Source organism: Lynx rufus, unplaced genomic scaffold, assembly GCF_022079265.1.
Source record: "Lynx rufus isolate CCGP_SWC_20201006 ecotype Redwood Valley unplaced genomic scaffold, mLynRuf1.p SCAF_32, whole genome shotgun sequence".
Taxonomy (NCBI): Eukaryota; Metazoa; Chordata; class Mammalia; order Carnivora; family Felidae; genus Lynx; species Lynx rufus.
The window spans coordinates 4533731-4560508 of NW_025814848.1; positions in this window are offsets into that span (position 1 = coordinate 4533731).

Genomic DNA, 26778 nt, shown 5'->3' on the forward strand with positions numbered 1-26778 from the left:
GGGAGGTGAGGCGGGGGCAGCAGGGGAGGTGAGGTGGGGCAGCAGGGACAGTGAGATGGGGAAGGCAAAGTGCAGGAATGGGTGGGGGGAGGAGGGGGGAGGGGGAGCATGGGAAGGGGAGGGGCAGCAGGGGAGGTGAGGTGGGGCAGCAGGGGAGGTGAGGCGGGGGCAGCAGGGGAGGTGAGGGGAGGGCCAGCAGGGGAGGTGAGGGGGCAGCAGGGACAGTGAGATGGGGAAGGCAAAGTGCAGGAATGGGTGGGGGGAGGAGGGGGGAGGGGGAGCATGGGAAGGGGAGGGGCAGCAGGGGAGGTGAGGCGGGGGCAGCAGGGGAGATGAGGGGAGGGCCAGCAGGGGAGGTGAGGTGGGGCAGCAGGGGAGGTGAGGCGGGGGCAGCAGGGGAGGGGAGGGGAGGGCCAGCAGGGGAGGTGAGGTGGGGCAGCAGGGACAGTGAGATGGGGGAGGCAGGGGGCAGGAATGGGTGGGGGGAGGAGGTAGGGAGGGGGAGCACGGGAAGGGGAGGGGCAGCAGGGGAGGTGAGGCGGGGGGCAGCAGGGGAGGGGAGGGGAGGGCCGGCAGGGGAGGTGAGGTGGGGCAGCAGGGACAGTGATGGGGGAGGCAGGGGGCAGGAATGGGTGGGGGGAGGAGGTAGGGAGGGGGAGCATGGGAAGGGGAGGGGCAGCAGGGGAGGTGAGGGGAGGGCCAACAGGGGAGGTGAGGCGGGGGCAGCAGGGGAGGGGAGGGGAGGGCCAGCAGGGGAGGTAGGGTGTAGGGCATGGAAAGCCAGTGACCCAGCGGAAAGAGTCTGAGTCTCCGGGCTCCCCCTCCAAGATGGATGGGAGATCCAGATGGAAGGGGGGGTTAACGCCCGGGGGGCGGGACTGTCCATGGGAGGGATGGGGTCACATGACACAGGTGAGACCTGCCCACAGAACCTTCTCAGGAAGTGTGGCCCGTGGTCCCAGGCGCTGCTGCGGCAAAAGTCGGCTTCCTCCGGAAAGGGTGCCACTGAGACGTAGTCCACACGGTACAACAGTCCACGCGAAGTATACAGCTCAGGGGTCTGCAGGAAATTCGCCGCACGGTCACCACGACCAAGTTTAGGGTATCACTGTTGCCCCCAAAGACACCCTGAACCCCGAGTGTCCCGCTCACCCCCCGCTCAGGCCCTCGGGTGTAGGCGGCCACGACCCACCTCGTGTTTCTAGGGATTTGCCTGTTCTGGGCGTTTCCTATAAACGGAATCACACAACATGAGGTCCTTTGTGGCTAATAACACGGTTTTTGAGCTCACTTGGTGCCAGTAAGGATCAAATAAGATGAAGTTTGTGTACGTGAAGCCACTCTCTGTTATTAAATTTCGATCATTTTGCCCGGGTTTGGCGAGCCCGGCCCCTTCTGATAACCGCGTCCTTTGATCTACCCCCATAACAATAATTAGTTACAAATAAATCAACAACTAAGAGCCTACTGAGAATTGTTTCGCGGGCTGCTCCTCAAACACACAATAAATTTCCTTTCGGTTTGGTTCAGTGCTGGTGGAAGGGTCAGGAATGGAGGGGCGTGGCGGGTGTGGGCGAAGGAGGCCTTCCGGCTCCCGGCGGCCACTCTGAACAGGGACGCGGCCTCGGGCTGGGGGACGTGGCTGAGTAGTGTGGTCTCTGAGCACAGACGGAGCGTGTGGTTCACGCTTCCCACGTTAGGTACCTGCCACGTTCCAAGTCCCGAGTGAGGCGGGCTGGGTGGGGATTGCCACCAGAATAAGGAAAAAGGAAAAAGTCACATAGGTCGTAGAGCCGCGGGGCTCTAAAAACAGGCCAAAGCGTTTTTGCAGCGTTTATGACTCTGTCTTTTCAACCGAGTAGGAAAGATGGAATTGCCCCCATTACACAGAAGGGGAAACCGAGGCAGGGATAATGATCTATTTCATCCAGGCCCTCCTTCATCTGGTCCCTGGTGGCGGTGTCGTGTCAACCTTGTGGGTTGAACTGTGCCCCACACATTCATATGTGGGAGTCCCACCCCCAGGACCGTAGAATGGTGATCTTTTTAAAAACTTTTCTTTTAGAGAGAGTGTGAGCAGGGGAGAGGGGCAGAGAGAGAGAGAGAGAGAGAGAGAATCTCAAGCAGGCTCCATGTTCAGCACAGAGCCCGATGTGGGGCTCGACCCCATGACCCTGGGATCGTGACCCGAGCTGAAATCTAGTCGGACGCTCAGCCAAGTCACCCAGGGCACCATGAATGGTGATGCTATTTGAGGGTTGGGTTTTTGCTGAGGGCATCAAGTTACGTGAGGTCATTCGGGTGGCCCGGGTCTAAGATGACTAGTGTCTGATTTAAAGGGAACTTTGGACGCAGAGAGCGTAAAGGAAGGTGGCCGTCTACGAGCCGAGGACAGAGGCCTCAGAAGGAACAGCCCTGTGATGTCCTGACACTGGGCGTCCAGCCTCCGGACTGTGAGACAGTAAACAAACGTCCTTGTTACGCCACCCAGTCGGTGGCATTTGTCACGGTAGCCCGAGCGGATGAACACGGTCCTGTCTCCTTGAGCCCACACGCTCTGGTGCAGCCGGCGGTAGGGGGGCCTTGTGAGGATTGTGGCTTCGTCAAATCCCAGTGTCCGTATCCCGAGCTGCCTCTGGTCCCCTCCAGGGCTGTGTCTACGCGGCAGAAGGAAAAGAGCAGAGAACAATGACCGGTGAGCTCGGCCCGCGGGCTGGCCATGCAGTGGAGACACGGACGGGACCCTTTGCCCGGCAGAGTTTCTCCTTGAATCGTTCCAGCCGTGTCTCCGTCAGGTCCAAGAGCAGTCAGTTTGGCAGGACAACCGGAGCAGCCGTCCAGCCCCAGGGAGGTGGCCAGTAGGCCGCGCACGCCTTCGTCCTCTGGCTCAGGCGTGCGGTCCGACGAAGGAGCGCCTGCAGAACCACTGAGATGCCAGGACCGAAAGCGTCAGAAAGACCGGCCCGGACCACTACCACTCGGCGTGGGGACTCCTTTAACACCTAAGGCGACGTGCTCCTGACCACCAGCGTCGGCGTGACCATCAGGCGGTTGGTGACGGAGTCGCATTGTTTGCGGGCTCCCTCGCTCCCGCCTGGCCTCAAGGGTGGGGGACCACGTCAGGGTCAGGCACACACACAACGGCCCAGCTACCGACCGGGCCCTTCCCACGGGCCACGGGCCACGGGCCACGCCAGCGATGCAGTGAGTTCCTGCCGGGGGGGACCCAGCAGAAGACGGTGCGAGGAGCAGGTCTGCACGGGGAACGTCCTGAGAGCGGGGGGCCGGTCCCACTTGGCTCAGCGTGGCCATGGTCCTGCTGTCATCACACCATTTCCTGGCCCTGCTTTGGCCCGGGTCTTCCCCCAAAAGCTCGCTCTGGAAGGTCAGGAGGCCGTGGTCTGTGTTTCTCAGACTCCGCTGTCCCACTCAGCAGCACTGACCACAGCTCGCGGCCACCTCTGGGGTCAGATGTCAAAGTCTCCTTGCTTCTTTTTTTTTTTTTTTTTTTTTTTTTAAATTTTTTTTTTTCAACGTTTATTTATTTTTGGGACAGAGAGAGACAGAGCATGAACGGGGGAGGAGCAGAGAGAGAGGGAGACACAGAATCGGAAACAGGCTCCAGGCTCTGAGCCATCAGCCCAGAGCCTGACGCGGGGCTCGAACTCCCAGACCGCGAGATCGTGACCTGGCTGAAGTCGGACGCTCAACCGACTGCGCCACCCAGGCGCCCCATCCTTGCTTCTTTTTAAAAACGTTTATTTATTTATTTAGCGCGCGCGACAGAGAGAGTGCACTTGCAAGGGGGGGAGGGGCAGAGGGGGAGAGAGAGAGAGAGAGAGAGAGAGAATCCCAAGCAGGCTCCGAGCTGTCAGCACAGAGCCCGACGCGGGGCTCGATTCCGGGAACTGTGAGATGGTGACTGAGCCGAATCCAGAGTCGGACGCTTAACCAACTGAGCCCCTCAGGCGCCCCTCAAAGTCTCCTTTCTTTTTCATCCTTTACGAACTGCGTGTTCCGGGCAGGTCGCTCCGGAAGTCTGTTTCCTCGTCCGCAGAATGGCTCCGACCGTGGGGCTGCTTGTGAGGTCACTCGAGGTGGCCCGTAAGGCGCTCGGCGTGGGGTCAGTGTGCGGCAAGCGGGGGGTCACCCGCGTGGTCCTGGTTGTCCCCCGTTTCCCATCCAGCCGGAAGAAGCATTTCCATCATGACTCCTGCGCGTGGGGAGTCCTGGTCGGCAGAACTGACCCTTCCCGGTCCTGAGCCCGGGACCCCGGACGTCCAAGCGCTTTCTGTGCGTCCTTCCAGATGCTCCCGGAGCAGGTCAGGCCTGCGCGCCTAAACTCAGGTTATTGTTTCCTTTCCTCGCCTACTACCTGCCCATCCCCCCACCAAAAACCCCTGCTTCCCCTTGTCATCGTTTACACCTTGATAACAGACACAGTTCTCCCGTTTGGCCGAAGCCTCAATTTGAAAGTGAGCTCGGACTCTCCTTTACTTCACATCCATTTGGTCCCCAGGTGATTGGGTGCCCCCTGCGAGGCGCCCCTGGCCCCGCCCGCCTCTCCCCTGCACACGGCCGCCCCGTCAGGCCCTGTCTCTGCAGTCGTGGGTTTCCTGAGCTGGTTCCTACTCCTTCCAGCGCCCGCAAGTGCCACCAGCCTCCAGGACGCATCCTGCCTCCTGACGGCGGGAGAGCGCGTGCTCCCTCCCCCATCACTGGATGAAGGACCCTCGGGAGGACCCAGCCGGGGAGGAGGGAGCCACCCGGGGACAGCACGCGCGGCGCTGTGACCCCACGTTAGAGGCAGGGGACGGGCCTGGGGAGTTACCTCGTTCGGCTCACGGGGTTCATCTAAACCCCAATTACCAGCCTGCAGTGTTGTTCTGGACGAGGACGCAGAGGCTCCGAGAGGCTGGTGACCTCGTCTGTGATCACACGACCGGTGTGAGCGAGGCCTTGCATGAGATTTTCAGACTCCAAGGCCCGATCTCCTCCCCATGCTACGCTCAGTGTGGCTGGAGGAGTCCTAGCGGGAAAGGCAAGGGCTCTGTCTCTTCGGGTGCAGACCCTCACCCCTCCTCCCCTGTGCCTCCTCCCTCCCCAGCACCTGCTTCTTCCCCAGCAGAGTGGGCGCCCCGGCTGGTTTAATTGTCCCCTCCGCCTCCCCCGGTCCCCTGGGAGCTGAGGGCCAAATGTGACAGTCGCACCCTGCTGACAGTTTTCTCTTGAGGTTTTCCTGTTGAATTATTTAGAGGCCCCCAGGGTGTCCTCTCTTAACCCAGTCCCCACATCCTGGCGATGGGACGACTTCCCTGAGCACAGACATCATCGTCTCTGCTACAGGCCTCGTGAGTTCAAAGGCTTGAGGAGACCAAGTCTGGAAATAGCCACTTGGACTCTGGACACCAGGACTGGGTGGTGACAAGGGCCAGCAGCCTGGACGGGAGCGGGTCTTCCCCTCAGAGGACACTCACGGGGCCTCTGGAACCGGCTCCATCCAGTCCTGCTGGGGGGCGGGCTGACGGTGGGAGAGACAGATGGTCCCGAGGTGGGGCCGGGTCCCATTAGTAACAAAGTATCAGTTTTTTTTTTTTTTAATTTTTAATTTTTTTTAAACGTTTATTTATTTTTGAGACAGAGAGAGACAGAGCATGAACGGGGGAGGGGCAGAGAGAGAGGGAGACACAGAATCGGAAACAGGCTCCAGGCTCTGAGCCGTCAGCCCAGAGCCTGACGCGGGGCTCGAACTCCCAGACCGCGAGATCGTGACCTGGCTGAAGTCGGACGCCCAACCGACTGAGCCACCCAGGCGCCCCACAAAGTATCAGTTTAATGGTCCTTCCCAGCAATGACTTTTTCCTCCAAAACGTTTTATTTTTCCTCCAAATGTCCTAAGACATTTTAAGTGGGCGGGAAACTGACTCCGGCCCTGAGCCGGAGGCTGGACTCACGTGCCTGCCGTCCACCCGCACCCACGAGGCCTTCCACCTGCGGCAAAGGACAGGCGCCCACGTGTGTCGGGACCATCGCGGGGCCGCATCTGGGATCCGTCCGTGCCTCCTCCGTGGGGGCCTGTTCTGTTTGCATTCCCCGTCCTCGGCTCAAGTCCCATCCGTCCCAGTCACAAACGGGAAAGAGCGAGCGGTGAGAACACACATGCGCAGTGGACCCCGGTGACGGGACCCAGCCGGTCTCTGGGGACAGGGCAGGCGGGCAGGGGCAGCCACTGCTCACAGAGTGCGCGTTTGGGACCCTGGACGCACACGGCCCAGTTCGAGACCATCGTCCCATCTCGGGCTCCGGCCGGGGTCTTCGGAATCGGGGCGTGTAAGCAAATGCCTCGCTGGGTGGGACTGGAGATTCCAGAGGGTTCCTCACACACGGGTGGGGGCAGCCATCTCTGCCGGTTAAGCCCTGAACGGGGTGCCCAGTTCAGGCTTGGATTTGCTGGGTGCAGGGTGAACTGGGTGATGCTGGGGACAGTGGGCAGGGCTGACTCAGGGGAGCCCTGGCAAGAAGGGGGAGCCCCAGGGGGAGGGGGAGCCCGGCAGGAAGGGTCTGCTCGTGGCTCCTCGGACGTCAGCAGCAGGTCTGAGGAGAAACTCGGGAAACTGAGGACCCGTGCAAAGGTGCAAGCCCCACCCAAAGACATGGTGTCCTTGACCTTGACCTGGGCAGGGTTGCCATGGAGACGAAGTGATGTTACAGACAAGTGTCTCAGGGAGGGGCGACCCCGATGCCAAGAGGAGGGGTTTGCCTCTATGTGGATTGGGTCTGCCCAGCTGTGGGGAGCATGGGGGCAGGGACCAGACCCCGAGGACGTCAGGTGGCCCCCATCCTGTGGACCTCCCAACACGTGTGGGCACTCTGCGGGGAGGGACTGCAGTTCGGGAGGCTGGTGGCCACCCGAGCTCACACTGGCTCCAAGCAAGACTTTTCCAGACGCTCCCCTGGGGACACCTGAGTTCCTGGCTGCACTGCTACCTGCCGACTCTGGGTCCCCTGGCTCAGCCCGCCTCCCACCGCCCTCCCCCGCCCCGTGCCACCTCAGGACTTTGCAGTCGAGCTCTTGTGTGTCTGCTGTTAACGCTTCTCCTGTGTTACTGCCATCGATTTGCTGGATTCTTCCCAGGTCCTACTTGAGGGCCGGGGATGGGCTTCGTCTTTGGACACCCAGCGCGAGTTGGTATGAGCCCTGCATTGGGTGCTCAACACGCATGAGGCCGATGGCACCAGAAGTGGGTCGGGTGTGGACGCGGCGGTTCAAGGTTGGAGGTATCACTGCATGTTGGCAATGAAAACCTGCCCATCAGGAAGATGGATGGACAGGTGGGGAGGGAGACAGGGCCAGGCTCCTGGCCATCTGGGGGGGTCATGTCGTAAAAGGCTTCAGTAAGGATATTTGAGTTGGGCCTTGTGGCACTTGGGATGTTCTCAGCAGTAGGTGCTCAGTAAATGCTAAGAAGAAAGCTAATATGTGTCGAGAGCTTGGTATTTGCCCGGCTCTCCTCAGTGTCCTCTGTGCCTCATCTCCTGTTGGCCCCACGAGATACGGGTTATCCGTATCCCGGAGGAAGAGACAGGGGCTTAGAGACGGAGGTGACCGCTCCAAGCCCCCGCCTGCAGCCGGTCTGACTTGGACCACGCCTGCACGATTCCAAAATCACGGGTTTCCACCCCCCCCCCCCCCCGGCTGCGGGAGCGGAACAGGAGGGAAACACACACACACGGCCAACATGTAAGAGGTTTCCACGCCCTCCGAAGTTCCGCAAACATCCTGTGCTGACTTGCAGGCCCAGAGCCTGCCCCTTGGTGGGGCCTGACAGCTCCAGAAACAGGCCCCGCTGTTACAGCTCCTCAGGGCGCCCCTGGAATGCTTCGTCCTCTGTGCCGGGGGCCGGTGGGGAGAGCGTGCAGGGGTGGGGGGTGTGAGCATGAGTCGGAGTGGGGCATTTGTCTGGCCAGTGGCTTCTGCAAGTGGGACGGCCAGTGCAGGCAGCGGCCTGAGCAGACCGGACCTGCGCCCCGTGCCAGCGGGGACAGGCAGCGTGTTCTGGGGCGTGTCGCCGGGTCCCTGCAGGCCCTGCGTTCCGGGCTCTCGTCTCAGGACGCCCCGAAGCCAGCGTTCTGCGCTAAGAATCTGCCCTTCGACGTTTCCCGGGGGGCGTTTTCACTAACTGTTCAGAAGTCCCTGCTGTTTGTTTCTTTTCTGAGAATGAAACTCACACTTTCCTTTCTACTTGATTCATCCCCAAATCTAAACGCAGATTCCGAGCGGACCAGGCCTCCAAGGTGTGGACGGACGCGTCCAAGGCTGGTTGAGCCGCAGGCCCCAACGTCCCCGTGTCCGCGGCTGCTGGCGGCCTAAGGGCCACACGACCACATCGGCCCCCAAAGAGCAGGGCTGTTCCAGGGGGCTTCTGGGTGCTGTCATGAGTGACTCCCCCCAATTCTCTTTCCAAGCCACGTACTTAATTTTCCAGGCTTTTTCCACGGCCTGCGTGCCCCCCACGCTGCCTCCGCCGGGTCGGGTGCGCCCTGGCCCAGCCGTGGGCTGATAATTATAGCACGTCTTCCCGCCGGGTCCCACGAAGAGCAGACCTATCGTTGGGTGTGCCCCGTTGATCGCCCGACCGGAAATTTGTTTTTAAGTACTTAAGCCGGTAAACATCACTTTCCCCTCGAACCGGGACGGCTGTATTATCCCAAGACATCTTTAATTACAGGCGTGTGAAGAAATACCAGCATGGAACACCGGGTTTCTCTCTTAAGCTCAAACTCAGTTTCTTCAAGCTAAGCCAACAAAGCAGATTATGCTCGAACCGTCGGCAGGGAGAAGAACTCGTGCGTCCTGTCACCGCTCCGGGGTGGCCGAGTGTCTCTTCTGTCCTGTCTTGTCCTGTGCCGAGCGCGGCCCGGAGCTGACGGCCACCCGCTCTCCACTGCTTCCTGCCCTTGGAGGGAAGGGGCCCCGGGGGTGGGGGGAGGGGGCGGGCTGTTCAGTCAGATACAACCTGCTAGGACTTCGGCAGGACTTTAAAAATTAGGGGCGCCTGGGTGGCGCAGTCGGTTAAGCGTCCGACTTCAGCCAGGTCACGATCTCGCGGTCCGTGAGTTCGAGCCCCGCGTCGGGCTCTGGGCTGATGGCTCGGAGCCTGGAGCCTGTTTCCGATTCTGTGTCTCCCTCTCTCTCTGCCCCTCCCCCGTTCATGCTCTGTCTCTCTCTGTCCCAAAAATAAATAAATAAATAAACGTTGAAAAAAAAAATTAGACGTCTACACGTATGACCTACTAAAATCTTCAAAGTCGTGGGAAATATGTTCTTAAGCAAAGGTCACAGAGGATGTGAGCAAACAGAGACCCACTGAGCACGTGCTACACGGCCACCTGCTGCCAGATGTGGGGCGGGGAGCAGCCCCGTGGACAGAGGCTCCAGGGCTGACAGCCGGGGACGGGGCAGTGGGGGTGCTGTGGGTGGGGAGGCGGCGGGGCTGGGACCAGATGTGCGGAGTGGCAGGCCCCCTTCAGTCTCCGTCAGCTAGAAGACGGGGGCCTCCGAAGGCGACTCCAGGGCCAAGGGTCACGATCGCCCCCTTCTCACAAAGGGGAGGCAAGCGTGGGAGGGACGAGGTTTGGCCTGGGCCCGGTGCAGGCAGGGGACGGGTGCCGGCGGTGGCTGCCATTTACGCACACCCCTGCAGTCGCACCACGGGGCTGTCACATTCGTGTCTTCTGTGAGTCAGGACGTGGCTGTCGGGGGTGGGGGGAGGCGGCGGGGGGGGGGTGTGTGGGCGGGGCTGGAGAGACAGGCGTGACCGGTCACATGACGCGTGTGCGACGCTCTGGGGCTGAGGGTCCAGCAGCCGAGCCAGCGATGACGTTTCCATTGGGTGCCAGAGGGCAGGGCAGGGCTCTGAGGGGCCGGCGTCCCGGCTCACGCCCCCATTTTCTCTGAGAATTGGAACTGAGGTTATTTCCGAGATCGGGGCAGCAGGGCACGGCCTGTGGCTGGAGAAAACGGGAGAGGCCTGAAGACCAAGTACCAGCTGGTTGGAAAGCTTCCATTGTCAACAATGGTGGCCCGCTGGTCACTCGACTGCCTGAGCCGACCGACAGGGCCACCTGAGGCCTGGACACAGGGGCTGCTGTGTTCGAAATACACCAGTGATAATGAGCCCCCCCAGGCCCCGGGGGCTCCTGAGGATGCCTCTGGCCCCTGACCCCCAAGGCAGACCTCTGTCACTCTTAACTTCCTCGTCACTTAGCCCCATGACGGACGTGTATCAACTGCTCTGTGTCCTTGTCTCGCACGAGACTGACGCAGAACGCCAGCCCCCCCACCAGGAGCCAGGTCTGAGCCTCCTCGTCCTGTCCCTGGGGCCCGGACGGCACCGGCGCTCAGGTGTGTTTGTCCACGGAGCTGGCGGCCTCGTGATGACATCCGGCTGGCGAGGGGTGGCCGTATCTCGCCTGACTCTGCCTTTAACGACTCCCCGACCCGGAGCATGAAGACCCTCGTCCGTAAGTAGGGCAGACGACAGGGCGCCCGGATGCTTCCTCCGACTCCTCTGAGCTGGGGCTCAGGGCCTCCTAACGGGGCTCGCACGGTGGGCTTGGGTGCAGGAAAAGGCCGCTAGACCCCAGTCCTCTGTGTGTGTGCGTGCGTGTGCATGTGAGTGTGGGGGGGGGCCCTGTGTGTGTGCACACTGTGGTTTCCTTTCTGGGAGGAGGGTCTGGTGCTTTCATTGGATTCCCAGCCCGGCCCTGAATTTGGGGCCCCGAGAGCCCAGCACACGTGCTGACTGTTGGTTGCTACCCCTTTCGTCCGCGAAACCCTTGAAAAAGAGACAGATTCTGGGCCTGTGGGGGGACGTTGAGCCAGGTCACGGCCCGTCCCCCCGTTTCACAGACCTGGGAGGACCTGGGCCAGACGCTCAGCGAGTGGCAGAGCTGAGGCTGAGACCCGGGCCTTCGGACTGTGCTCTCACCGACGCCGGCTGCCGACACACAGAAGTACAGTCACGTGATGGAGACGTTCTCGTGGAAGCTTTTTAGTAATTCTTCGGTGTCAAAATGTGACTTATTTACTTGAACTCTTCAGCGCGGTTTTTAAGTGGGTTACTTGCTTGCGAGGACCCAGTGGCTCGAGCCTCCCCTCAAGTTAGGGACAAACAGCCATCTCATCGAGTTTACGTCACTTGCGCCTGTACACTCAGATTTTCAAAGGGTTTCTTTCTGCAGGGACGGGACGTGTTATCCTGTAGAATTTCAGCTCAATGGCCCATTCTGCCCAGGAGACCCGGAGGGCTTTCGGTTCCCCGGGGGCTGGGACAGGATAGGTCACAGGGTGCCAATGTAAATAACCGTGAGTTTACCCACTCCAAAGGATCAAAGATTGGCCCGTTCACTTCCGTAGCAATCACCCCAAAGAAAAGGCAGAACCAGAGCCAAGAGATCAACTTACAATATTACAATGCAAGTTTTGGGCTGGTAAAAAAAAAATACTAGACTTTCTATTGTATCGTAGTACAAAGAACAATATGCCGCAGCGTTTGTTCCCGGAAGACTTCCCAAACGAGTAGAAAGCCGCCCGCTTCCTCAGATTAGTTCCGCGGCCACGACTGAGGAGGTATGAGCCCCCCATCTCCCCTCGGAACACGCTGGAACTGCCCGGTCTGATTGCTAACCAGTTCCTCGGGATCTCGGAATCTGCACAATTCACATACTTAAAACGAACTGGCTTTTAGAAAGTCAGGGCAAGCACCACCCTGGGTCCTCAGCCTGGGGGGCCGGACCTTGGTTTCTCCCATGACGCCCAGTGCTGCCGGGGACCAGGTGATGTGTGCAGGGCCAGGCTCGCCAGAGAAAAGTCAGCGTGTGGGGACAGAGGCAGGAGCGCGGGCCAAGGAGGGATGGTCTCCAGCAGGCCCAGGCTGGCCGGGGAGCGGGTTTCGGTGTCCAGATGGCAGGAGCCCAGAGGCATCAGGGGGCTACGAGACGAGGGCGGGTCTATGGCGGCCCATCTTCCTTCCTAAAGCCCCCTCCCCACGTGTCTAGAGGCTGTCACGGGGTGGGAGGAGCGGGGGGCGGAGGGGGGACCAGCGAGGAATGGAACTAAGCAAGGCTGAGCGTTTACCTGAAGACGGTGTGGTACCTAAGCGGGTCAGACGGGTTCGGCTGGCCTGAGTTGAGGCACTGGCCCCGGGCTGCTCGTCAGCACCACCCTGGGGTGGACACAGCGGGGGAAGGCTCCCTCAGTTGCAGGGGACAAGAGTGTGGGGCTCTTCGCCCCTGTGAGTGGTCGGAATGACCTCCGCACCCCCCAGAATCCACTCCCCGATGCCTGTCAACAGAGGCCGCTCGCTGGGCAGGGGTGGTGGGAGCAGGGAGGGTCCAGAGGCTCCTGGTGCAGGAACCTGGGCCAGATCAGCACCTGTGGACACGACGTGTGCATGCTTCAGAGCAGGCCACCGGCTCCGGGGACAGGTGGGCCGTCAGTGGTGTCCAATGTCACGTCACCCAACAGACCCTTGTCCCCCATCACCTCCTCTCGTTACAAACCATTTCGGTGACTCGTTTCATCTTACAACCTGTGTTCCCAGAACGGAACCCTCGTGCTCCGATCCTGGAGCGTTTCTCGGATTCATGCCCCTCCTTCTGCTCCTGTGGCCCCTTCGTTCGTGTGTCTCCCTCCTGAGCAGAGTCCTCGTCCCTCTCTGGGTCTCTGCCCCTGCCAGACCCTCGGAGTCTGCTCCTAACCTATGGGCCGCCGGAAACGCCTCCACCTTCTTGACCGTGGCCCAAATTTCGTAGCTTGGTGTGGAAGGTTCTTCACAACAACCCCCTCCCTGAGTTTCCAGAATCTTCTTGACACGGGCCCCAGAGCCCCTGAACTCTAGCTCAAACCTCCTGCCCTCCTTTTAACATGATTCACTCCCATGCCTGGCTGGGACTTGAACACATCACTCCTTCTGCCTGGTCCTCCCTCACGTCCCCCCCAGCCCCCGCCACACGCAGCCTTCCCCGTGCAGTTCAAGGGTCCACGCTTTAAAAAAAGGTAAAGCACATATAGTATAGATTAACCAGTAGCCATTTGAAAGTGTACAATTCGGGGGCGCCCGGGTGGCTCAGTCGGTTGAGTGTCTGACTTCGGCTCTGGTCACGATTTTACGGTTCGTGAGTTCGAGCCCCGCGTCGGGCTCTGGGCTGACAGCTTGGAGCCTGGAACCTGCTGTGGATTCTGTGTCTCCCTCTCTCTCTGCCCCTCCCCTGCTCATGCTCTGTCTCTCCTTCAAAAATAAACAAAAACTAAAAAAAAAAGCATACAATTCGGTGGCACTTAGCACATTCAAAAGTTGTGCAACATCACCCTTGTCTTATTCCAAGACCCTTTCATCACCCCCAAATGCAACTCCATGCTCATCAAATGGCCTCTGTGTGCCCCCCACCCCAACCCCCAGCAACTACTGCTCTGCCTTCTGATGCTAAGGATCACCCATTCTGCCGGTTCCGTATAGAAGGAATCAGCGATACGTGAACTTTCGGGTCTGGTGTTTTTTTTTTTAAATTTTTTTTTTTTCAACGTTTTTTATTTATTTTTGGGACAGAGAGAGACAGAGCATGAACGGGGGAGGGGCAGAGAGAGAGGGAGACACAGAATCGGAAACAGGCTCCAGGCTCTGAGCCATCAGCCCAGAGCCTGACGCGGGGCTCGAACTCACGGACCGCGAGATCGTGACCTGGCTGAAGTCGGACGCTTAACCGACTGCGCCACCCAGGCGCCCCTCGGGTCTGGTGTTTTTTACCAGGCTAGTGTTTTCAGGATTCGTCCGTGTAGCATGTATCAGATTTCATCCGGTCTTATGATAGTCCCTTATGGTCCAATAATGGTCCCTTGTATGGAGACAACACACGCATCCGTTTATTGGTTGAGGGACATCTGGGCTGTCTACGCCTCTGCCTACTGTGGGCAGTGCTGCCATTAACATCCGGGTACAAGGAGTCGTTTGAATTGCCTGTTTTCCACGGTTTGGGTGAACACTAAGATTTTTAAAGTGGGCAGCGGTAATTCTATATTTAACTTTTTGAGGGACCATCAGGCTGGTTTTGAAGGTGGTTGTACCGTTTTCCAGTCCCACGTTCACGCACAGGGGTCCACTTTCTCCACCCTGTCAACAACACTTGCTCTTTCCCATTTTTCTCGATTGTGGCCATCCGAGTGGGCATCGCGCTGTCTCCTCGTGGTTGGATAGGTGTTTCTCCGATGGTTAGAGATGGTGACCAGCTTGTCATGTGCTTGTTGGCCATCTGTATGTCTTCTTTGGAGAGATGTCCACTCGTATCCCATGCCCACTTTATTTTCTAAAACAATTAAAAAAATTTTATTTAATGTTTATCTTTTATTTTTGAGACAGAGAGAGACAGAGCATGAGCGGGGGAGAGGCAGAGAGAAAGGGAGACACAGAATCAGAAGCAGGCTCCAGGCTCCGAGCTGTCAGCCCAGAGCCTGACGCAGGGCTCAAACTCGGCAACTGCGAGATCATGACCCGAGCCGAAGTCGGACACTCAACCAACTGAGCCACCCAGGTGCCCCATTTTCTAAAAAAATTTTAAAGTTTTTTAAGTTTGTTTACTTATTTTGAGAGAGAGAGAGAGAGAGAGAGAGCGCAAGTCGGGGAGGGGCAAAGGGAAAGGGAGGGTCAGAGAGAGAATCCCAAGCAGGCTCCACACTGCCAACATAGAGCCGGACTCAGGGCTCGATCCCGTGAACCATGCGATCATGACCTGAGCTGAAGTCAAGAATCAGATGCTTAACTGACTGAGCCCCCCAGGTGCCCCTCCTTTGCCCATCTTAAAATTTTGTCACTTGTTTTTTTAATACTGGGTTTTAGAACTTCCTTATATATTTTAGATACCAGACGCTTACCAAATACGAAACTTGCATACATTTTCGCCCATCCTGTGGGTTGTTTCTCTGCTTCCTTGACAGTGGCCCCGACACACAAACAGCCAATTTTGATGAAGTCCCTTTTAGCTGTTTTGGCGTCACACCTACGCCTTCATTGCCGCGTACAAAACACTCCCGTGCTTTTCTCTAAGGGTTTTGCAGTCTTAGCTCTTACACTTGGGTCTGGTCCTCACTGAGTGAGATTTCGTACGCGGTGGACGTAAGGACACAACCGGGTTCTCAAGCGTGTGGGTGTCCACGTGCCCAGCACCGTGTGTCCCACGGGCTGGTTTCCCATCCAATGGCCGTAGCACCTTGTTGAAAATCAATTGGCCGTAGATGTGCAGGTTCATTTTTGGACTGTCGTTCATATTCCATTGGTTCATATGCCATTGTTTTCATTGTTTGCATTTATACTGATGTGTATGACCGTCTCCAATACCACACTACTTTGGTTACTGTAGCATCGTGGTAAGTTTTGAGCTTGGGAACTGCAGGTCTCTTCAAATCTCTATGAATTTTAGGGCTGGCTTTCCCACTTCTGCAAACAGAGAACCATTTTAATTGTAGTTCCTTTGGAGTAATACTGCCATCTTTCAAGCATGACGTATCCAGGCTACAAACACAGAACATCCTTCCCTTCACTTTGGTCTTTTCTCCCCAGCTCCCATCGCTGACCTGCCACAGCCTTTCTTTGTAGCATCAACACAGTGCACGTGCGTGTGTGCACCAGCGGGACACCCTCCCCACCAACCCTGCACGTGCCCCCTCCCCAGCTCACTGGACCGCAGGGAGGCTCTTGTGTGGCCCGTCACGTCTGCAGGGACAGACAGGCTGCCTGCAGCACAGAGTGCCCTCGATGCCGATTGGTTAAACACGTGTGTGAATTAAATATTTGTTAATCAGTTTCTCGCGGACACTGGGATGGCGCAGTGAGAAACGTGCCTGTGATTCCTAGAGCTGACAGTCTCCAGCCCACCCTTGAACGAGGGGGGCTCAAACTGCCTGGGTCCACTTGTATGTGGATTTTTTTGTTTTTTTGGATAACTACAAGACAGTGCTATAAGTGATTTTCTCTTCCTGATGATTTCTCCATAACATTTTCTTTTCTCTAGCTTACTTTATTGTAAGCATATAGTACAAGATACATACGTCTTACAAAATACATTTTCATCTGCTGTTGATGGCATCGGTAAGTCCTCTGGCCAACAGCACGCTCTGAGTAGTTAAGTTTCAGGGGGAGTCAGAACTGCACGTGGAGTTTTGACTCTGCAGACGGTCAGCACCCCTCAGCCCTGTGCGGTTCCAAGGTCAACCGTAGTAGGAAATGGTGAACAGATATAGTAACGCGGTGAGCCGTCGCGCTAGGAGATCTGGAGGGCTGACAGACGGTAATGGGAAAACCCGCGTATTTGTGCAGGCGGAGTTTTCAGGGCGCTTTGCCTGCAACAGCGCAGTGGCAGGAAATTCAACTCTTCGTCATAGTAATTCTCGTAAGGAATTTATACCTTATAATAAGGAAACGCTTTAGGGTTATCTATAATCCCGGAAACAATCTAAGGTCCAGCGATCACAGACTCAATCACACCTGCTATTCCATCTGTGGTACGTGTGATGGGATAAGGACGTTTAGGGCGTTTTTCAGGACGCCGAGCTGTACTCGTAACTCTAGGAATAGTGCACGTGCACACACACACACACACACACACACACACTACTTATTCCAAAATGTTAACGTTTTGTCATGTATCTGAGCGAGGGGATCATAGGTTAATTTTTAGTTTCCTCATAGTTTTCAGTATTTTACAACTTTTATTGGGAGTATTTACTGACTGTTACAAAATAAGATTAACAAACCATCGCTAGAAATAAACACAGGATTTTACTGTGTTTGGTTGTTCTATCCCTGTGTCAATGGACATGATATTCAGAAAAGTCAAACCCCTCTCAGCCCAGAGGCGGACCTCACGGCCCCCAGTGTTATAAATATTCTCCCCTCTCCTCGTACTTCCCTCTACTTTCAGAACGTTATTGGCGGGAGCTCTCTGCCCAGAGGGCCTGAGACTTTCTAGCTCTTTCCGCGTCAAGGCCAACTTTCTTCCGTCGCTGAGAAACACAACTGACCTCACACACGGCTGACTGCTCTTGGTTCGACGCGGTGACTGAGGCGCCGGCCCTGTGCCCCCGCGGGAGCCAGGGGAGGCCTGGGAGGCGGGGCAGCCAGCAGGAAACCCCTCTCCTGGATGGGATAATGATTGATCCCCAAGTCGGAGCCTGGTCTGAAGCAGCCTTGTGGACGATGGATGTGCATCCCCCAGGTACCAAAGGGATCATTCTCTCCTCCTCTCTGTCGGTTTACGCAAGTGCAGCCCGGCTAGAGAAGAAACAAAACGGCCTACTGCGTGCACTAGCCTGAGCCCCCGGGTCCCTCCTGAGTGATGGGGAGAGGGTGGCAGGGAGGACGGAACAGTTCATGCGAGGAGTGTGGGCTGGGCAGGCCCAGGGCCTCTCAGGCTCGTCGGCGCACAGCAAAGCCTCGGGTGGGCTCCTGGAGTGCATTTCCCGACGCCTAGAGGGATGCCGTGTGGCCTCAGAGCCTTTGGGAAAGATCTCGGAGAGCTCCTGGCGAGACAGACAGACCCACGGTCGAGCCTCATCGGTGCCCTGGCGGGGGCCCAGGTCTGGAGGTGACTGATTAATGCTGCTTCTGCTCAGAGGTCAAGGGGGAATCTACCAGGAGCCAGGGAACTTGCCTTCTTTTGGAAAAAACAAAAAAAAAGCAAGGAAGGAATTTAATTTCCAGGGCAATTAATCTAGCACCTTTGGGGGTTTCACCAATAACTCAAGAGCTGCCTTCTGTGACCTGATCAAGGCGCTTGGGCAGGACTGCCTTTCCCCACTGCCGCCTCGACAGCACTGGACCCCGGGGACCCGCACATGCACCCAATAAGTTACGCATTAAACATGCACTCAGCCCTGCTGGCACCAGGGAGGGCGGAGGCTGCATCCCGGGAGGCGCGGGCACCGGGTCCCGGCAGGAAGGGTCTGCTTTTGGAACGAGCCACAGAGATGGCGGGGGCTTCTCCCGGTTCCTGGAGCAAACCCACGGAAAGCAGTACTTTGGTGAGGTGCACCTGCGAGCCCGCCTGTGGCCCCCTCCCACAAAAGCCGCTCCTGGGTGCTGGGCGGGGCTTTGGGGTGGGCGGGGTGACCCATTGCCGCCCTCACCCTTCTCTGCAGGGCTCATGAAGAAGGCTTGCCCCGACAGATTTAGATTACGATTACACACGACTTTGTTTCCAAAAGTGTAGGCTTCTGGAGGGCAAAACCGTATGACAGCTTGTGAGTCCCGCAGAGTGGCTTGCCCGTGACCTTGCACTGTGAGCGCAGGCAGGATATCATAACTTGTAAGAAATATGAACTTGTCACTCGGGTGACCCGCGTATATTTCTCATGTCTGCTTGGTCCACGTCCGTCTAGTTCATCCGCAGCTCCCAGCTCACGGCCCCCGAAACCCTCGGGATTTTCTGGACGATGGGACAGGGAGCATCTTTTGTTATACTGTGTGGTCTCCTGCCCTCGGCTCCTGAGACGGAGGGTGAGGTGGGTGTCTTCTTCTTCATAACCAGCCGTCTCCTCTACAACCGGGTTCATGTTAATGAAGAGGGGGCTGGTTGCCTGGGGAACCAAACGTGACCTTGACCTCCGGAGAGGGGAGAGGACAGGAGCTGGAGCTTGAATCAGCCAGCGGCCAATGGTCTCACCAATCCCGCCTGTGTGACGAGGCTTCCGCCGAACCCGACAGAGCAAGGCTCAGAGAACGTCCAGACTGGGGAGCCATTAAGCGATCACGTGCACGGAGGCGGCCCCCAAGCCCCTCGGGGACAGAAGCTCCTTTGTTCCGGACCTCGCCCCATGTATCTCTTCATCTGGCTGTTGATTCGTGTCCTTTAATATTCTTTGTAATAAACCGGTAATTTAGTGACTAAACTGGTTTCCTGAGATCTGTGAGCCTCTCTAGCAATTAATCGAGCTCAGGGAGGGGGTCGTGGGAACCTCTGATTTACAGCCAGCTGTCAGAAGCACAAGTGACAGCCTGGACTTGATTTCGGAGTCTGGAGCCGACAGTGTACGTGGGACAGAGCCCTTAACCTGTGGGGTCTGCACCGTCTCCAGGTAGACGGTGTCAGAGCTGAATTAATTGTAGGACCCCCACTGGTGTCACAGAATTGCTTGCTGTGGGGGGAAACGCCATCCTTATGTTGGAATTTGGTGTATCTGTATCTATATCTATATCTATAATCTTAAATTCAGGATTTAAACCATTCCTAGGGATCAGATAGGTCTACAAAAAAACAAAAGCACATCTCCTTTCCTTCCTTCCCTCCTTCCCTCCTTCCCTCCTTCCTTCCTCCCTTCCTCTTTTCTTCTTCCCTTCCTTTTCTTTTTCCTTTCCTTTTTTTTTCAAAGTTTATTTATTTTGAGAGACAGCCAGCGCACAAGCTGGGGAGGGGCAGAGAGAGAGGGACACACGGAATCCCAAGCAGGCTCCAGGCTCTGAGCTGTCAGCACAGAGCCCGATGCAGGGCTCAAACTCATGGACCTCGAGATCATGACCTGAGCCGAAATCAAGAGTTGGATGCTTAACCAACTGAGCCACCCAGGTGCCCCTTTCCTTTCCTTTTTTTTAACACTTAGTACAACTGGAGCTTTCTCCCCTCACCAAGAAATATTTTCAATGACCGCTGTACATCTCGAGTGGTCATGTCACACAAAGTTGTTCCTGCAGTTGTGAACCTGGGGCCCCGAAGATCACCACCAGCACACAGGGAGTGGGGTGTCGGGATCACGTGCTCACAGGTGCAGGGCGCACTCGGTGGGTGCATGCTCCGGGCACCGGCTTGTAGACACACGGCCGTTTTCTGCAGTTTGCAGTGGACCCTTTGGCCAACATCCCAGAGAAGTGTAAAATGTCTGATTTCTGCAATGTGTTGGTGTGCGTGAGCTGTTGTCCCAAATGTAAGTGCAGACTCAGAAGTCTCTTCTCTAAAAAAGAAAAATAGGAAAATGTAACTGCTCGACTCCTAGAACAAGACCAGATTTAAGACACCTGGGCCCCGGACCCAGGGTAGCACCTTGAAGTAACAGGTAGAAGAAGGTGCTGGAAGGATTATAAAAATCTGTATGCCCTGATACGTATGACCCACCCCCCATGACCGGGAAGTACGAGGATGATCGTCTTAACGTAATAGCTTAAAAAAGTGACCATGGCCGTCAGTGATGAGGAAGCTAAAGGGCGGTCCTTCTTGTAAGTGACCGTCTACACTCGAACCGTGACGTTGCTTGGGTGACAGTTTCTGGGCCCATCACAGAAATACATCCTGTGCCAACAGTTAGCCCCGGGAAGAAGCTCCCGATGACGCAGCGAAACTGCCCACAAGTCGGGAGTCCAATGTGTGGGCGTCCCAGCTTCCCGCGACCCCGCACCTGGAGGGGCCCTCTCTTTGCTGTCTCTGTTCCCAGGGCAACGCAGCGCTGGGGCTTGGGGAGACCCCACTGCATACGCTGGCATTCTTTCCCTCCCGCCGCTCAAGGGAACACCTAACGCCCTGCAAAGGCAACCACTGTCCTCTTAGTTCTGGGCTCCAACGCTCGAAACCCCGAACAGCAAACGAAACACGAAAGCGAGTTGTCGTAAATCGAGGAAATCAGGGTAGGAAAACGTCTCTGTGGTCCCGGACGGAGGTGACCGTGCTGGGTTCCCTCATGAGAGGTGCTGTGCTACCAATCCCAGCCGCCCGGTGACCCCAACGTGGACGTCCCACCGTGGCTGGTGGCCCTGTGGCGACAGCGTGGCCGGCAGGACTACCCGTCCGCTCGCACCATGGACGGTCTCAACAACAGCTCTTGGATGGCAGCCGGTTTCCAGGGCTCAGATCACGGAGTGTGATCACGTTCTATTAAAATCCCCCGGGGGACGAAGTGGAGAAGGAAGTGTCAGTTTGATCCGCAAGTAGGAAAAGTCCAGTACAAATGCTCGCGCAAGTTCAAGGTCCCTCCCCTGAGGGCGGGGACATCTAGCCCCCGCTGCCCCACTTTGGCTAGTGCCCAGCTTGTGCACGCCCGCATCCCACGCTCACCTTCCTTCCAAAGCCTTGTGAAGACCGGCGTTCGCCTGGGGAAGCCATCGCTGTGGGAGACCTCCGTCCAGCACGCCCCCATTTCACCGGGGCCCTTTTGGTTGCAATGGACAGGGACCCACCCGAGGAGCCCCGTAAGCGAAAGGAGTCTCACCACAAGCTCACGTCGTCTCGTTGTCCGAGCGCGAGGACGAAGCAGCTTGTCCAGGGAATGAGCTGGACAAGGAATGAGTGGCGGAGCTGGGGAGTGAGCTCAGGAGGCGAGAGTCTGTCCTCTGCTCTCACTCTTGCTGTCCTGTGCGCCTCTTCCCCAGGCTGGCTGACCCCTGGGCCTCCAGCTCAGAATCCCTGTCCCGGCTCGATGGACGCCTGGTCAGCCCCAGCGCCTCTTAAAGCCCTACATCTCCGCTAGAACGCCCCCCTCCCCCCCACCACTGGTCAGCCGAGTCTCCTAAGCATGAGCCACACCCGACCTGTCCCCGGACAGGTGTCAGTCAGTGCACTGCCCCGGCTCATTGTAGCCCGAGCTATTAACTGAATGCTGGAGAGTCCTCCACCAAGTCACCTGAGACCATTACATTTCTCCCTCTGGCCCCTAACCACAGACAGGTGTCTCCTACTTCCCCACATAGACACATTCCGGAAACAGAATCATGGAAATCATATTTGTATTCTTGCTTTAAAGCTTCCGGAAGTTCAGTCACAAAACAACAGACATTCTTTACCAAATTGTTCAATTTCTTGTCTTTTCTTTTTCTTCCCTGTTCCTTTTCTTAAAACGAAGAGATCAATCTTTAATCTTTGAGCCATAGGGGGGGTAAAATGGGCTTCAAACGGGCAAGTGTCAGCTGGTCATTCCTGAAGGTAACAGAGGGTGTACCCAGTCAGACTGTTCTCGGCCTGTCCCGAGTGGCACCGTGCGGGGAAGGGAGACGCATTGCCCGCTCTCAGGGCCTCGAGGGACGCCCCCTCCTTGCGGGTGTCCAGACCCGATCGGCCCCGATTAGGACAGCCCAGCTCTCGGGAACCACCTAGATGGCAGTAATACGCTGCCTCGTCTCCGAAGTGCTTCTGTGATGCTCCGTGATGCACCGGACAAGTGTCTGTGGATAAAGCCGCGGACCCAGGGGACTCCCGCTCACATCGGCTCCACAAGCCTGCCAACGAGCCCGGCGTGTTCATGCTCCGCGTGGGAATGTGAACTCCTTTGCTGATCGCATTGGCCCCAAAGGTACTTGTCACCACAGACAACGAGTGACCCAGTTTTCTCATTTGTAAGAAGACGACCTTACTAGTAATTATGGCTTTACAGGTTTATTGTGGGGACTGAACGGCATGGTTTCGCATTAGGAGTTACATTCACGTCGTACGTAAGGGTTGGCGCTCCGAACACAGAAGCCTCAGCGGCTACCGGGTGAGGACGGTCACATTTATCTCGCTGGCATTTGCACTGTGTTCTAATTCCATCAGTGATGAATCACCTTGCCCAGCAGGAGAGCCTGCTGTCCTGGAGGAGATGGCCGCAGGTGACAGCAGCAGGGCCTTCCCTCGCCCACCCCCTTCCTAGGGATCACTAGGTCTCCACGCCCTGAGAAGCGGCCCAAAGATCACCTGTCCACACCCATGTCCTCTCGCAGTAAATACTGTCCTAAGAGTCTCAACAAGTCTTTAAAACAAGAAGATGGGATTTTTGTTCATTTTGATGCATCGAGTGCCATCAGGTCAGTCAGAGATTGGGCTTGGAGGGAAACAGAGAGGGTGTCACGTGTGTGTGTGCACGAGAGCGTGCACGCATGTGAACGTCAGGCTGAGAGGGTGGTTCAAAACTCCCGAGCGTGCACCTGAGAGCTGGGCTCTGAGTATCTTCGCTGGGTGTGATGGGGTCAAAGTTTACCCCACGTGCTTCCCGCATGCACGTGCCCCCGTGGTGGCCCCTATGTGTTCTTGCTAAGCTCCCTGCAACTGTCTGAGCCCAGGAGTGACCCCCTTGGAAAGGGGTAGGAAAGACAGTCTTCTGGGTGTGCAAAGCGGTGTGGCCGATGGCTGATGGACCGGCTGCCGTCACTGCGAGCCGACGGGGAGCCCAAGCTGTCCCCACGCCCATCCTGTGCCCAGCATGTCCCCTGGGACCACGGCCCTGATCGTCTGTGTGCTCCTACAGGACAAGCCTGGGCTTGCCCAGGGGTGCAGACGCAGCCTGGGGAAAGGCAGCGGGCAGGTGGGGGGCACGACACCCATTTTTATGATGTATTGGATTTGATGTAAATGTAGTAACTCCTCTTTGTTGATGGGATTATCCAATAGTCCCTTTACCGCTACTGGAAATTGGTCTTTTTTTTTTTTTTTTTAAATGAATGCTGTTTTGTATATAATTTGAGAGCTTATTTCTGCCGAACTTGCAGACTATGTGTGGACAAAATGCAACAGGTATTCTGAGACACGAGCTGGTTTACTGGGACACATGAAACATGGACACTCGCCCACGGAGGCACCTGCCGTGTATAACACAGCTACACTTTTGCCCCATAAACACAGCGATTCCAGTGAATTTTATTTGGCATGATTCGTGTCAAGAGAGAAAAGAAAGGATGATGTGCTCACCATTGCACGGGCCGTGTTGTCAACGACATTCTGGGCAGAGGAACTTCTACTTTGAGTAGGAATGAAAATCACATCCGTTGTCTCCAGTTTTACACTCTTGATGACTGGGAGAGTTGTTCAATGAGCAGTTTCTGGTTCCATGTGTTTAAACCTGGTCTCCCCGCGGTGTCCACACCCTCGTGGTGCTGGGCACCAAGGAACACATTCGTGCCGTGACACTGTCCCTTAGTTCTGCCCTGGGTTCCAAACAAGAGGAGCCTCTGCTCTCCAGACCCCACCCGGGACCTCTCCGCGGCCATGACCTACCCCACGGGGTAGGGGGTTTAAGAGGCCAAGAAGATGTCCCTGCACCTTCTTGTGGACCATGCCAGGCACCAGGGACCCTGGAATCCCCTACCAAGAGCCCGGAGCCCGCAGCGAGGGTCCCTATAAGCCTCTTCAATGGCTTCTTCCTCCTGAGGGTGGAATGTGCTGCCGGGGTGACCCCACCCCCACCCCAGGCCAAGAGGCGGGCAGGGCATCGGACAGGGTGACGTGCAGGGGAGGCCCTCCGTGGTGCGAGCTGCAGCCAGGTTGCAGAGGGGAGGGTTGAAGTCTGGGAGCCGGAAGTGGATCCGCAGGGGGTGCACGCCGCCTATGCTCGCCGCTGTGAGTCCAGCTCTTGTCTGCTCTTCCCGGTGGTTCTGAGGGCCTGTGTGTCACCACCGGGGGAGGACCACATCGGACTGTGGAAGGGTGCCTGTGTGCATGCGTGTGCATGAGTGTATGTGTGTGTGCACGAGTGCATGCGTGTGCATATGTGCGGTGTGCATGTGTGAGTGTGTGTGTGCTTGAAACTCTGAGGTGACAAAGAATCGGAGAGCAGCATGTAGAGTCCCTCCGTATGTACGTAATGAACACGTGGACACAGTTGTATTTTATAAAACTATTCCTTATACCAATTTTATTAACCCGTAATCATCAATTAAACGTTATTAGTGTATAGCCCTTGCTTGTAAAGGTGAAGTTTATAGGCTTTTGTGATATTTTCCCGTAAAGTGAAGAAAGGTCTATTTTTTATCAGTCCATCAGCATCAGTGACTCTGGTGGCCCAGCAGAGGGTGACGGTCATGAGGCTGCAGACGGGTGACTCCTACGGTGTGTGCAGAAGGAATCCGGCAAATATCTCCGTGTCCCTTTCCTAGAAAATAAAAGGCAGGGGCTGGGGGGCTCAGTGGGTGAAGCGTCTAACTTCGGCTCGGGTCATGATTTCACGGCTTGCGAGTTCGAGCCCCGCGTCGGGCTCTCTGCTGACGGCTCGGAGCCTGGAGCTGCTTTGGATTCTGGTCTCCCTCTCTCTCTCTGCCCCTCCCGGGCTCGTGCTCTGTCTCTCTCTCTCTGTCTGTCTCTCTGCCTCTCCCCTGCTTGTGCTCTCTCAAAAATAAATAAAACATTTAAAAAAGGCAGAACAGAGGGGTGTTTGTTCCTACATCGTGGAGCAAAGGCACAAACACTGTAATGCCTTGCACTGTGCCAGCTCCGGGCCTGCTTCCGTCAGTGACGATGCTGGGACGTCCCTCGATGCAGGTACCCCACGACAGTGTCCCGGCGTGCAGGTGACTCTGGCCCACGGGCCGCCAGCACCTGACCGGCCTAGTGTGCCCACCATGCGTGTGCACCACCCTCAGATGTCACAGGGCCCTCCCCTGCAGCCGAGCCCCACCCTCCCCTGCAGCCCAGCCCCACCTGCTGTTGCTGTTGCCCTGTCTGAAGGGTTTTGGCCCTGGCGCATTTCTTTCCATCACCTCCTGGCATCTATCTGAATTCCAGATTCTAGAAGTTCCAAGTCCTTACTTGTAAGACAAACAGCACAGTGAGCTCTTGGCACACACGCGCACACCTGAGCTCACTCCGGCCTGGGCCAGGACAACCACGGGCGTGGCATGTGATTTCAGCCCGATGGCTCCTGCTCAGGCGAGACAAGTTTTCCAGATGCAGACCGAGCAGGCCGTGACTTCAAAGCCTTCCCTTCCCTCTCATCTCTACGCCCAGTCACAGCACACAGTTGTCTCGGGTCCACGCGGCGGCGGGGGCACAAACCACGGAACCCGTGTACGTCAATCACCCCGGTCAAAGTCGGGAACCCTCCCTCGGAGCTGCTCCGAACCTCGCCTGGGGCCACTCTCCTGCCTTAGGCGGCTCCTCCACGGCTTCCAGATTCTTCCTAGGGGCGGACGAGGGGGGCGGCACGCCGTGGGCTCAGCCCGTGGGGCTGGGGGTGAGCTTGTCTGACAGGCCGGGGCTGCAGAGCGGACGAGCCCGGGTCACCCGGGGCCAAGAGCTTCTTGAGGTGCCCACACCCGAGAGTTCCAGGGGAGGTGGGGACCTCCACGCGCTCCTGAGGGCCCCGTTTCTGCAGGCCTGGGCCACAGTCCCCACGCACCTGGAGTCACATGCTCTGAGGCAGCGCCCTGGCTGTCTGCTGAAAGTCACAGTTATTGAGACAAAGAGCTTTAGTTGGTGTGAAATTTAACTGCCAATGCTTACCATATTACAAATTAAAATTTATTAATATGTATTTCAAGTCATTTAAAAATAATAAAGGCATGATGTGGTACCACAAATAGCCTATTTTTAAAAGCGTATGTATTTATTTTGAGAGCGAGAGAGACAGTGCGTGAGTGGGGGAGGGGCAGAGAGAGAGGGGGAGAGAGAGAATCCCAAGCAGGCTCCACGCTGTCAGCGCAGAGCCCGACGCGGGGCTCGATCTCATGAACCCTGAGATCATGACCTGAGCCGAAATCAAGAGGCAGGTGCTTCACCCACTTGAGGCCATCCAGGTGCCCCATAAATAGCATACTTTTCTTAAAGCTTTTTCTTAAAGCTTTTTTATTCAAGCAGTTTTTATTAAAGCTCGTTTGTTTTCCAAACGAGAGAAGAAATTAGCGAGAAGAGTGGCGTTGGTGGACGTTCGTGTAGCTCTCTGTCTGGCTTAACAGAGGCAGCTGGGGTCAGGTGTCTGCCTCTTTGCCGTCCGGCCTGGGGTGCTGTGCGGCACGTGAGGAAAGGCCAGGCACACACACGCGCGCACACGTATGTAGCGGGAGA